The sequence below is a fragment of the Hemiscyllium ocellatum genome, chromosome 7 (genome assembly GCF_020745735.1).
Source record: "Hemiscyllium ocellatum isolate sHemOce1 chromosome 7, sHemOce1.pat.X.cur, whole genome shotgun sequence".
Classification (NCBI taxonomy): Eukaryota; Metazoa; Chordata; class Chondrichthyes; order Orectolobiformes; family Hemiscylliidae; genus Hemiscyllium; species Hemiscyllium ocellatum.
In genome coordinates this window covers 114,459,795-114,472,336 of record NC_083407.1, presented here as the reverse complement: position 1 = coordinate 114,472,336, position 12,542 = coordinate 114,459,795, and the positions used below count along the sequence as shown (strand labels likewise).

General features: G+C 44.5%; 1 protein-coding gene across 5 annotated transcripts in view; it reads left to right on the top strand.

Moving 5' to 3' along the window:
- The first annotated feature begins 1,392 nt into the window (after positions 1–1,392).
- LOC132817282 (caspase-8-like) overlaps positions 1,393–12,542 on the top strand; it is a 70,448-nt gene continuing 59,298 nt past the window's right edge. For 4 of the 5 annotated variants that reach the window (XM_060827693.1, XM_060827692.1, XM_060827691.1 and 1 more), the window contains exon 1: positions 1,393–1,621. The gene's annotated coding sequence lies outside the window, so the exon portion shown is untranslated. Of the gene's footprint in view, positions 1,622–9,290; positions 9,398–12,542 lie in introns of those variants that run through there. The other variant, XM_060827690.1, reaches the window with a different exon arrangement.

Below are 12,542 nucleotides of genomic sequence, written 5' to 3'. Positions count from 1 at the left end.
CCAGTACAGACTCAATGGGCTGAATGGTCTCCTTTGGTCCTTTTTATGACAAGGTGGGGACAAGTTTTTCTTTCCCCCTTTAATAGGGGGAAACATCCAGAGGTACATTTTTTTCCATGTTTGCCTGTCGTTGACAGTTTTGACTTCACAGCCTTGTTTGACCCCTGTCCTCACTTGAGGTCTGCACCCAGGCTCATCTGGCAGTGATTGAGGGACCAGGAACCTGACTGATTGAGATCTCTTGGGCTCGGGAAAGGAACAATGTTGTGTCCTGGGTCCAGTGTGTCTTGTGAAGCATATCTGTTCCATAAGGTGCAATGATTTGGAGATCCTGTGATGGACTGGGGTGTACAAAAGTTGAGAATCACACATCACCAGGTTATAGTCCAATAAGTTTATTTGGAGGCACTAGCTTTCAAAGCACTGCTCCTTCATCAGGTGGTTGTGGAGTGTAAGATCGTAAGACACAGAATTTATAGCAAAGGTTTACAGTGTGATGTAACTGAAATTATACATTGAAAAAGACCTGGATTATAGCCCTTCACACTCACATATATACACACACTCTCTCACAGACACTCATAGCCCCCCCCCACCACCACCACAAACACACACCCACATACGCGTACATACACATATAAGTTTGTGGGGTGAATTTGTACTTGCAGAATTACATTTTATTTTGCTCAAAAACTGCATGAATCCATGTAAGATTCTGTCGGTCTGTTCTTAAGATTAGAATCAGTCTGACCATTATGGCACGGGCCGTCTCACACAGGATAGCTGACACCTTCAATGCATTATCTGGGCTGACATGACACCAATTGTTAAAGTTCACTTGAGAATATAATTTTTAAAAAGTTCTGCAATTTACGTATGAAAGAACTGAAACCAACATGCTCACTCTAAAAGATGAGAGACTTAACAAACAATCCAGACCCTTTTCAATATGTAATTTCAGTTACAAGACACAGTAATCTTTTGCTGTAAATTCTGTGTCCTGCGATCTTATACTCCACAACTACCTGATGAAGGAGCAGCACTCCGAAAGAGAGTGCTTCCAAACAAACCTGTTGGACTATAACCTGGTGTTGTGTGATTTTTAACTCAACAAGGTGTAATGGCTTAATAACAATAAAATGGGAAATAACTGGTCCTGGTGTGAACTGGTCTTGTATTTCTGAAAAAAATGACACACCAGAATGTTGGGGCTTTCCTTGTGTCACTGGTGTTTCCTTGTGGTGACAATCTTCCTGATACCTTGCCAAGTACCAGCGGCCCACCACTTGCCGGGTGCACTCCTAACAGCAATCACTGGGCTCGCTCAGAAATGTCATATGACGAGATTGGTGCTGGGCGTGACTATACTGTACATTTTGCTTAAAAGGCGAGCAATCTCCGGGCAGGAATTCACTCGTCCAGCAGTTGTGTGTCAGTTCTTGATCCGAGTGTTCGGCCTGCGTTAAAAAAAAATACGAAAGAACTGTGGATGCTGTAAATCAGAACCAAAACCAGACGGTGCTGGAAAAACTCAGCCGGCCTGTGGAGAGAAATCAGGGTTAAACTTTTCGGGTCCTCAGAACACAGTCGTTTGGATTCTGGGTGGCGAACACTGACAGAAGTAAGTCTAATCCTTGGTCTTTTTTTTGTCAATAATTGTTTTGATTAATTGTTGATTAATTTTTTGATTAATTGTTTTGAGCTGAACCTTTCCTCCTGTAAAGTAAGTTACTAAGACAGAGAGAAAGTGAAACATGGCAATTATTAAGTCGGGATTTTTCAAAGAACTTATAACTGTACTGAAAACAACAGGAAGATATTGGGAAAAAAGTATCCACTCCCCCCCCACCGTCTAAATGCGAAGCGGAAAGGCTGCAGACCAGAGTTCAGCTGCTGTTCACTGAGAGCTCTCAGTCTTCGCTGTTTGCATTGGGCCGGGAACTGAAGGAGGGACATGCCACACTGAGCGACAGCTCCTAGCGCCCCCAGCCCTCTTCACTGGCGAAGACAGCGCTGAAATCCAGGAACTTCTTTTTTTTTACGTGTGACCCCAGAGATATTCCAACAGTCACCTGTGCAGCGCAGACTAGAGTTGGAGTAGTGACCGTGCGGAAATCCCGGCTCAGCTGACCCTTATCCGTGGGAATTGCCCGGGAAGCTGGAATTTCCACCCAGCGCCTGCAGCCTCAACCTTTTGTGATTTCGAGTGAACCTGTTGGGAGGGTAACCTGGTGTCGCATGATTTCTGAGTTTGTCCACCCCAGTCCAATACCGGCTACAATCTGAGAGCGAACTCCCATCAGTGTTTCATGCCTAATATGACCAATGAATTTGACCTTATAGCACTCTTTGGCCTTTCGAGTTCTGAAAGTTTGATTTATTGCTGTCGCATGCACTGAGGTACAGTGAAAAGTGTTGTTTTGCAAGCTCTCTCCGGGCAGACTGTACCATCGGGGAACAAAACAAACTGCAGATTACAGCCACAGAGATTAATTTTGAGGGTGTTGCTAGCTCGACAGCACTGACTGCTCATCCCTAAATCTCTTTCTTTCAATCTGCAGTATACTCATGCTCTGACCCTTACTGTCACACTCCGGTTATCTTGTGTCTTTACCCTTCACCATGACCTTTTTTCTTTCCCTTACCAGTTAAGACTCAACCACGTAGCTGTAGGTCTGGAGTCACATGTAGGCCAGACCAAGTAAGGATGGCAGTTTCCTTCCCTGAAGGACATTGGTGATCCAGACGATTGGTAATGCGTTCATGGTCATCATTAGATTCTTAATTCCAGATATTTACTGAATTCAAATTCCACCATCTGCCATGGCAGGATTCAAACCCGGGTTCCCGGAACATTATATGGATCTCAGGATTAACAGTCCAATACCACTAGGCCATTACTTCCCCTTAATTGACTGTTTTTGAATCTGTTTGAATGCACATTCAAACATTTATATCTTCTGCCTAACTGAAGAGAGTGGAAGGGAGCCTAGCCAGGGTGTGAGGGACCTTTGATTATTGGGAATTGAACCCGGGTTGCCATCCCATGATGTGATGGTGCTTTCTATGGTGCATCTGTCAAGAATTAGTAAGGGTGCTTGTGGACATGCCAAATTTCCGATGCTTCCTGAGAAAGTGCTGTGCTTTCTTGGCTGTCAGATCAATGCGGGTGGCTCAGGACAGATTGTTGGTGATTATCACTCACAGCAACTTGAGCATCTCCACTTAAACATTGGTGCAGATCAGGGGTGTACCCTTCAGTCAATGGCAAGCTCCTTTGTTTTGCTGACGCTGATGGGAGCCATCGTTGTCTTTACACTATGCCACTAAGCACTCGATCTCTTTCAATCTGCAATGTACTCATCCTCTGACCCTTCCTGTCACACTTTGCTTATCTTGCATCTTTACCCTTCATCATTGTGTTCCCTTTCTCTTTAACTTATCACATCTCCCCTATCTGCTTTGAAGCCCTATAAATAGAAAGCAGGAATCATCAGCAGTGCTTTGCCCAGAGGCCCACTGAAGATGTTACCTGGTAGGGTGAGGAAACATCTGGAACTGAACCTTCCAGCTCAGTGAGCAAACCCTAATCCACAACCTCAACCTGAGCTACAAATCTTCTCAAAACTCGCTAAGCCCTTTCTACTGCCTTATTTATATGACTCAGCAAAACACTGTGCCCAGCTCAGTTCAAATGAAGCCCCCTCCCAAAAGGAAAGTCCCCAGACCTGGTTTCAGTGGCCCTGACTTGAACTTTCTCCCACGCCAATCTTTGAGCCGCACCTTCAATTCTTTGATCATATTTACTCTTGGATTGGATACAGGCTGTTTTGTTCTTTTGAAACCAAAACTGAAGCATTCTCACTCTGAATTTGAATCAGACTGAAAATAAAAACAAACTGTTGGAGAAACTCGGCAGATGTGGCAGCATCCATGAAGAGAAGAATAGAGTTAATGTTTCGAGTCTGGTTTGACTTCTTCAGAAGTGAAAGGACCTGGAAAATGTTTCTTTTGTAAAGTTCCTGTTGACAGACTGAGATGAGGAGCAGATATAACAGGTGTTGAGGGTACCCAAAAATCAAAGGTAGTGCTAATGGTGGGGGGAAAGGGAAAGACAAAGATGTGAAATGGGTATCAATGTTAAATGTGTAAAAGAGAAAATGGGCGCACTTTGGTGAGGGCGATTTTAAAAAAAAACCCAGTTGCGTTGGGGGACATGCAGGAGTCATGCCCTGAAGGTGTAAAACTCAATTTTGAATCAAAGAGACTGTAAAGTGCTTCAGTGGAATATGTATACGCGAAAACAGCATTGTTCCTTGAGCTTGTAATTCAACATTATTAGAACACAGTAGCAGATGCAGGGCATGAGAGTTGTGAACGCAGCACAGTCCATCATGCATTCCTACTGTCCACTCATTGGCTCGATTTTATATTTCTTGCTGACTCGGGTGGGCAATCAACATAATTGAACCTTGGTTATAATCTCTTCCAACCTTTTCCGTCAGGCAGAAGATACAAAAGCTGAAGTGCACATACCAACAGATTGAAGAACAGCTTCTTCCCCGCTATTTTTAGGCTTCAGAATGGATCTCTCAAATTATAAATGTAATGTTGATCTTGCTGTTTGTGGACTTTTTCTGCAGCTGTAGCATTGTATTCTTTGCTCTGTCCTGTGAGCCTCGTGCACTGTGTGGTATGGTCTGCCTGTACTGTATGCATTGCAAACCTTTTCACTGTACCTAAGTACATGTGACAATAATAAATCAAATCAAGGTGGTTTATTGAAATGGCAAGCATCTGCAAGGCTAGGATCATTCCTGCAGACCAAGCAGAGGTGTTCTGCAAAGCAGTAACTCAGTTTGTGTTAGGTAAAGTACGGTACATTGCGAGCAACGGATAAAGTAAACTGAAAGAAATACAAATATAAAAGACTCACACTGAATTTGAAACGTTAACTCTGTCTGTCTCCACAGTCTGTCTGCCTCCCATCTGCAGTGCTTTCTGTTTTTATTTCATACTTCCAGCATCTACAATATTTTGCTTTTGACAATTAAACTGAACCCCTGACTCATTATACAGTCTCTAATTATCCACCAGGACCCCTTACACAATCCTGGAACCCAGACACCACTTAACCCATGATCACTTTTGGGGGGGAATGGGGGCGAGGGAGGGTGATAACTGTTGGGAGGTTGGAATGAGGGGGTGATCAATGTCAGAAGTGTGGAGGTGAGGGAAGGTGATTACTGTTAGGGCTGAGGGAGGGTGACTACTATTATGGGTGGTGGTGAGACTGTAAATAATTATTCATAAAGCATCTTCATAGCAGAAGAAAGAGAGAACTTAAGAATGGAAGTTTGGAGAGAAGATTGTTGGTGTGGAAAAATATAGAAGATGAGGAATGGTCTCCCTTTTTTTCATAGAATCCGTACAGCATGGAAACAGACCATTTGGCCTAACAAGTCCACAAGTCCCCTCCGAAGGGAAATCCACCCAGACCCATTCCCCTACCCTATTACTTTACATTTTCCCTGACTTTATAGGCCCTCATTTTCAGTTGGGCTCTTGTCTCTAGACATAAAAACAAAACAGCTGCTGTTACCATAGCCAAAGGTGACTATTTCAATTTACATTACCATACGTTGAACACATTAGAAAGGAGCTAGCCAGTTTGCAATATTCACCAAATCAATGGCCTCTGATGATTCAGAACACTTGGTGACCCCCATCTTTCTGATGGAAGATCCAAGAACATTTGTTGGTGCTGTGATCAGAGAATCTGTCTTCCAATACCATGTGACAAAACCTACAGAATACTTTCAGCTTGAGTTGCCAAGCTTCTGCTCAAATCCACCCATTAATGACTAATTCCTAGCTTCCAATATACACTGTCTGGCAGGAACATATCATTCAAGCATCATGTTACATTCAACTCAGAAAGTTAGGTTCGGAGCTAAACAGATCCTATGATGAGATCATCATTGACTCATCAATAGCAACTGTGGAATAGCTGAACAACCTATTTTAAGTGTATAAAACAAAGAGCTGGAGATTTGAACTAAAAACAGAAATTGCTGGAGGAACTCCATATCTGTGGTAAATGTAATCTGGGATCAGAGGTAGTGCTGCGATCACATGAGGAGGAGGAGGCTGAATTGCTCCACTTACCTTTTGCTTGTCGGTGTTCTTACTATGAAACGGATAAACTTGCCAATTCAGTGAATACAAGTCTGCTTATTAGTTTTAATAAAAGAAAATATTTTCTTTATAGTTTATCAAAGAAAACAATTAGCTTTATTATAATAAACCCACTAAGTAAGATAACAAATATGCATAACGTTTGCACTCCGAAACACCACTGTCGTGCTTTCTTCCTTCCCTCCTCCTATAACCAAACAAAACGAGTGAAAAATTGAAAGAGGCTGTTAGAAACTTTGTTGTAACCCTAGCGGGTACTTGATCAGTTTGTAAAGATTGCATTGTAATTTGAGTAAACAGTTAATTGGAAATTAACAACGAAACCGTTTGAGAGGGGCTGCTATGTGGAGGGAGTGCTGCTGGTCGGAATAAGTGCGGGCTCAGGTGAAGGCTGAACTTCTGTGAGAAACATGGGCATGGGTAAAGGGAAGGTAAGATTCTTCTATCTTTCTAAGCATAAAAGGGCACAGATGGCAGTCAGGGCAGTGGTATGCTCCTCCCCCAGATGTGGGAGATCAGGGAGAAGTCTAGTGTCCCTGACTCTCTGTCTGCAGGAAGTGTGACCGGCTACAGCTCCTCACAGACTGCTGTTCATTTGGAGTGGGAGTTGGACACGCTGAGGAACATAGAGGGGACAGAGCGTAATAGACACGAGTTACAGGGAAGTGGTCACACCACAGGTTCAGTCAGGTCAATGGGTGACCTGGAGGAGAGGCAGGGCAGGTAGTACAGGAGTTTCCTGTGGCTGTTCCCCTTTCTAACAGATATACAGTTTTGGATACTGTTGAGGGGAATAGCCACTCGGGAGTACAACAGCAGCAGCCAGGTCTGTAGCACCACAGCTGGCTCTGCTGTAGAGCAGGGTCGGGCAACATCCAAGAAAGCAATTGTGGTGGGGAGACTGTCATAGAGATATACAGCACAGAAACAGACCCTTCCATCCAACCCATCCCTGCCAACCAGGTATCTTAAATAAATCTAGTCCCATTTGTCAGCATTTGGCCCATATCCCTCTAAACCTATCCCATTCATATACCCATCTAGATGCCTCCGAAAGGTTATAATTGTACCAGCCTCCACCAATTCCTCTGGCAGCTCATACACACCACTCTCTGTGTGAAAAAGTTGTCCCTTTTAAATCTTTCCCCTTTCAACTTAAACCTATGCCCTCTAGTTCTGGACTCCCCCACCCCAGGGAGAAGGACTTTGTCTATTTACCCTATCCATACCCCTCATGATTTTGTAAACCTCAGGCTCCAATGCTCCCGGGAAAACAGTCCCAGCCTATTCAACCTCTCCATAAAGCTCAAATCGTCCAACCCTGGCAACATCCTTGTAATTTTTTTCTGAACCCTTTCAAGTTTCAAAACATCCTTCTGACAGCAGGGAGACCAGAAATGCACGCAGGATTCCAAAAGTGGCCTAACCCATATTCTGTACAGTCACAACATGACCTCCCAACTCTTATACTCAATGCACTGACCAATAAAGGAAAGCGTACCAAACACCTTCTTCACTATCCTATCTACCTGTGACTCTACTTTCAAGGAGCTATGAACCTGCACTGCAAGGATTCTGTTCAGCCTCACTCCCCAGGACTTTCCCATTAAGTGTACAGGTCCTGCCCTGATTTGCCTTTCCAAAGTGCAGCACCTCACATTTATCTAAATTAAACTCCATCTGCCACTTCTCAGCTTGCTCATTAAGGGCACAGGCAGATGTTTCCGTGACATGTTTGAGACTCTAGGATGGTGTGTTGCCTCTCAGCTGCCAGGGTCAAGGATGTCTCTGAGCGGTTGCATAAAATTCTTGACAGGGAGGGTGAGTCATAGCGCACATTGGTACCAATGAAGAGGGAGGTAGGAAGAGGGATGTGGAGGGAGTACTGGGAGTTAGGAAAGAGATTGAAAAGCAGGACCTCGAGGGTAATGATCTCAGCGTTACTGCTAGTGAGGCAAGGAGTAGAAAGAGAGGACAGATGGCTAAGGAGCTGGTGCAGTGACAGGGTTTCAAGCTCTTGGATCATTGCAACCTCTTCTGGGGTAGAAGTGACCTGTACAAAAAGGACAGGTTGCACCTAAAACTGGAGGGGAACCAATATCCTCACAGGGAGAACAACATATGCTACTCGGGGGGGGGGGTTTAAATAGAGTGGCAGAGGCTAGGAACCAGAGCAGCAGGTCAGCAAGTGGAGGGATTGAGGGGAAGATAGATGTAAGGACCAGTAAATCAGAAAGGAAGCACAGGCAGAGACATGTAAATGAACATGATGGTATAAATGGGCTACCGTGTGTTTATTTCAATGCAAGGAGTGTAATGGCTAAGGCAGATGAGCTTAGAGCCTGGATTAGTAAATAGGACTATGATATTGGGCTTGGTTGAGAGAGGGACAGGCCTGGCTGCTCAACATTCCAGGGGTTTGTTGTTTTAGACAAGATAGAGAGGAAGATAAAAGAGGTGGAGGAGTTGCATTACTAATCAGGGAGAATGTTACATCTATAATCAGAGAGGACATAGTGGAGGGCTCATCCACTGAGGGAATATGGGTTGAGCTCAAAAATACAATGGGTGCAATGACTCTGATAGGATGAAACTATTGGGCCCCAACAGCTATTGAGACATTGAGGACTACCAATGTCAGCAAATCATGCAAAGATAAATAGTAACAGGGTTGTCATAGTGGGTGACTTTTAACTTCCCCAATATTGACTGGGACTCTCTGATAGCAAGAGGCTTAGGTGGCAAACAATTTAAGTGCATTCAAGAGGGTTTCTTGATACAGTATATGGCTAGTCCGACTAGAAGTTTTAGCTAATGAGTCTGGCCAGATAACTGACCTTCCATTGGGAGAGCATTTTCGAAACAGTGATCACAACTGCTTAGGTTTTAAGATAGCTATGAGAAGGATAAGTCAGGACTTTACAGACCTAAACTGGGGGAGGGTGAATTATATCGGAATCGGGCAGGAGCTGGGGCGTGTTAATTAGGAGGAGTTGTTATCAGGCACATCCACATTACACATGTGGGAGTTGTTTAAAGACAGGCTGATCAGAGTTCAGCACTGGCAGGTTCCAGTAAAGAGGAGGGCTGGAAAAGTGCAGCAGGTCAGGCAACATCCAAGGAGCAGGAGAATCGACGTTTCGGGCATAAGCCCTTCTTCAGGAATGAGGAAGGCATGCCAAGCAGGCTAAGATAAAAGGTAGGGAGGAGGGACTTGGGGGAGGGTGTTGGGAATGCGATAGGTGGAAGGAGGTTAACGTGAGGGTGATAGGCCGGAGAAGGGGTGGGGGGGCGGAGAGGTCAGGAAGAAGATTGCAGGTCAAGAAGGCGGTGCTGAGTCCGAGGGTTGGGACTGAGATAAGGTGGGGGGAGGGGAAATGAGGAAACTGACCTCCAGCATCTGCAGTCCTCACTTTCTCCTAGTAAAGAGGAGGGTCAAGGATGGCACGAAGGAGGTTGTGAATTTAGTAAAGAATCATATAAGATTCAGGAAGCTAAAATTGGACAGGGCCCGTGCAGAATATAAAGGAAGCAGGAAAGTACTCAAGCAGGAATATAGGAGAGCAAGAAAGGACCATGAAATGACCTTGGCGTGTAGGGTTAAAGAGAATCCCAAGGCATTCTGTACATATGTTGAAAACAAGACAATAACAAGGGAGAGGGTAGGATCGCTCACGGATAAAGGTGGGAAATTGTGCTTGTAGGCAAAGGATATGGTAAGATGCTAAATGGGTAGTTTAGTCATAGAACATAGAACAGTAAAAGCCACAGGAATGGGCCTTGCGGCCCATGAATTAAACTAATCCTTTCTGCCTACCCTTGGTCCATATCCCTCCATTCCTGGTATATTCATGAAGTTTTCTAAAAGCTCTTTTATCATAGCTGCCTCCACCATTACCCCTGGCGGAACATTCCGGACTCCTACCACTCTCTATATAAACACACCTGCCCCTCATGTCTCCTTTGGACTTACCCCCCTCTTACCTTCAATGTGTGCCCCCTAGTAATAGACATTTAAACGCTGGGGAAAAGATTCTGACCATCAACCCTATCTATGCAAACCATAATTTGAGCGACCTCTATCAAGTCTCCTCTCAGCCTCTGCTGCTCTATAGAAAACAGCCTGAGACTTTCTAGCCTCTCCTTCTAGCTCATACCATCTAATCGAGCCAGCATCCTGATAAACCTCCCCTGCATCTCTCCAAAGCCTCCGTATCCCTCCTGTAATGTGGCAGAAGGAACTGAATGCAATACTCTTTAAGTGTGGCCTAAGCAAAATCTTGCAAAGCTGCAAGATTGGACTGGAACGGTGGCTCAACGGTTAGCACTGCTGCTTCACAGCGCCAGGGACCCGGGTTTGATTCCAGCCTCAGGTGACTGTTTGTGTGGATTTTGTACATTCTCCCCGTGTCTGGGTGGGTTCCCTCCAAGTGCTCTGGTTTCCTCCCACAATCCAAAATGCTAAATTGCCCATAATGTTTGGAGACGTGTAGGGTTAGGTGCATTAGTCAGTGGTAAATGTAGAGGAATGGGTCTGGGGTGGGCTACTCTTCAGAGGTTTGGTGTGGACTTGCTGAGTTGAAGGACCTGTTTCTACGCTGTAGGGAATCTATGAACATGACTCTTGGACTTACCAATAAAGGTAAGCATGCCAAACGCCTTCTTTACCACCTTATCCACTTGTGTAGCCACTTTCAGCGAGCTACGGACTTGAATCCAAAGACCCTTCTGTACATCAGACTCCTGTCATTAACTGTACACTTTTCCTTAACATTTGATCTCCCAAAGTGCAACACTTCACACCTACCCAAATTAAACTCCATCTGCCATTACTCCACCTATATCTGCAATTATGTCCACTGAATCCTTTCACAACCTTCTATTCTTTCCACAACTCCACTGATCTTTTTATCAAGTGCCAACATACTCACCTACCCATCTACATTTTCATCAAAGTCATTTTTATATGTGTCACAAATAGCAGGGTTCCCAGTAAAACTCCCTGCAGAACACCACTAGTCACGGACCTCCAGCCTGAAAAACACCCTCTGTCTTCTATGGGCAAGCCAAATCTGTATCCAAGTGGCCACGTCACTGTCGTTCCCATGCATCTCCATCTTCCAGATGAGCCTACCATGAGGGACCCTGTCGAAAACCTTACTAAAATCCATGTAAACAACATCCACTGCTCCACCCTCATCGATCACCTTTGTCACCTCCTTGAGCAATTCAATCAAGGTAGTTTGACATTGCTTGCCCTGCACAAAGCCACCCTGACTGTCCCTAATTAGGCTTTTTTTTTCCCAAATGTGCATAAAACCTATCCTTAAGAATTCTCTTCAAAAGCTTCTCAACCACTGATGTGTGTCTGTGCTTTCCTGGATTATCCCTATTACCTTTCTTAAACAGAGGAACTACATTAGTTGTTTGCTAGTCCTCTGGGACCTCTCCGATGGCTAGTGAAGATGTAAAGGTCTTGGTCAAGGCTCCAGCAATCTTCTGCCTTGCCTCTCTCATGAATCTGACTTAGATACCATCAGGCCCTAGGGACTTATCAACCTTAATGCTCTTCAACAGATCCAAGACCTACTTCTTTCTTGACCTCAAAAAGCTTTAGCATATTAGCATGCTGCACACAAATCTCACTGACCCCCATATCCTTTGGTAGGATTTGATTTGATTTATTGTTGTCACATGTATCTAAGTACAGTGAAATGCTTTGTACTGCAAACAGTATAGACAGATAATAGCAAACAAGGACATACAGCTCATAGCGTGAGGCACACAAGGTTATGGCAGCACAGGAGGTGTGCAAAACAAGATCAAGATTATTTGAGGTTAGAGAGTCCATTCAGCAGTCTGGTAGTGGCAGAGAAGAAGCTGTTCTTGAACCTGTTGATGTCTGTGTGTTCAAGCTTCTGTATCTTCTGCCTGATGGAAGAGGTTGTACGAGAGCATTACTGGAGTGGGAGGGGTCTTTGATTAACGTTGGTAGCCTTTCCATGGAAACAAGAGATGTAAATGGGGTCCATGGACAGGAGGTTGGCTTCTGTGGTGGTCTGGACTATACACACAACTTTGTATAGTTTCTTCCAGTCCTGGATAGTGTAGGGTAGGTGCATTAGTTAGAGGTAAATGTAGAGGAATGGGTCTGGATGGGGTTGCCGTAGCCGGCTATTATGCACCTGGATAGAACTCTTGCAATGATGCATCAGTGAAAGTTGGTGAGAGTCTTTATGGACATGCTGAATTTCCTGAGCTGCCTGAGGAAGAAGAGAAGTTGTTGTGACTTCTTGACTGTCACATCCTGGTGGGAGATTCAGAACAGGTTGTCGGTTATTGTT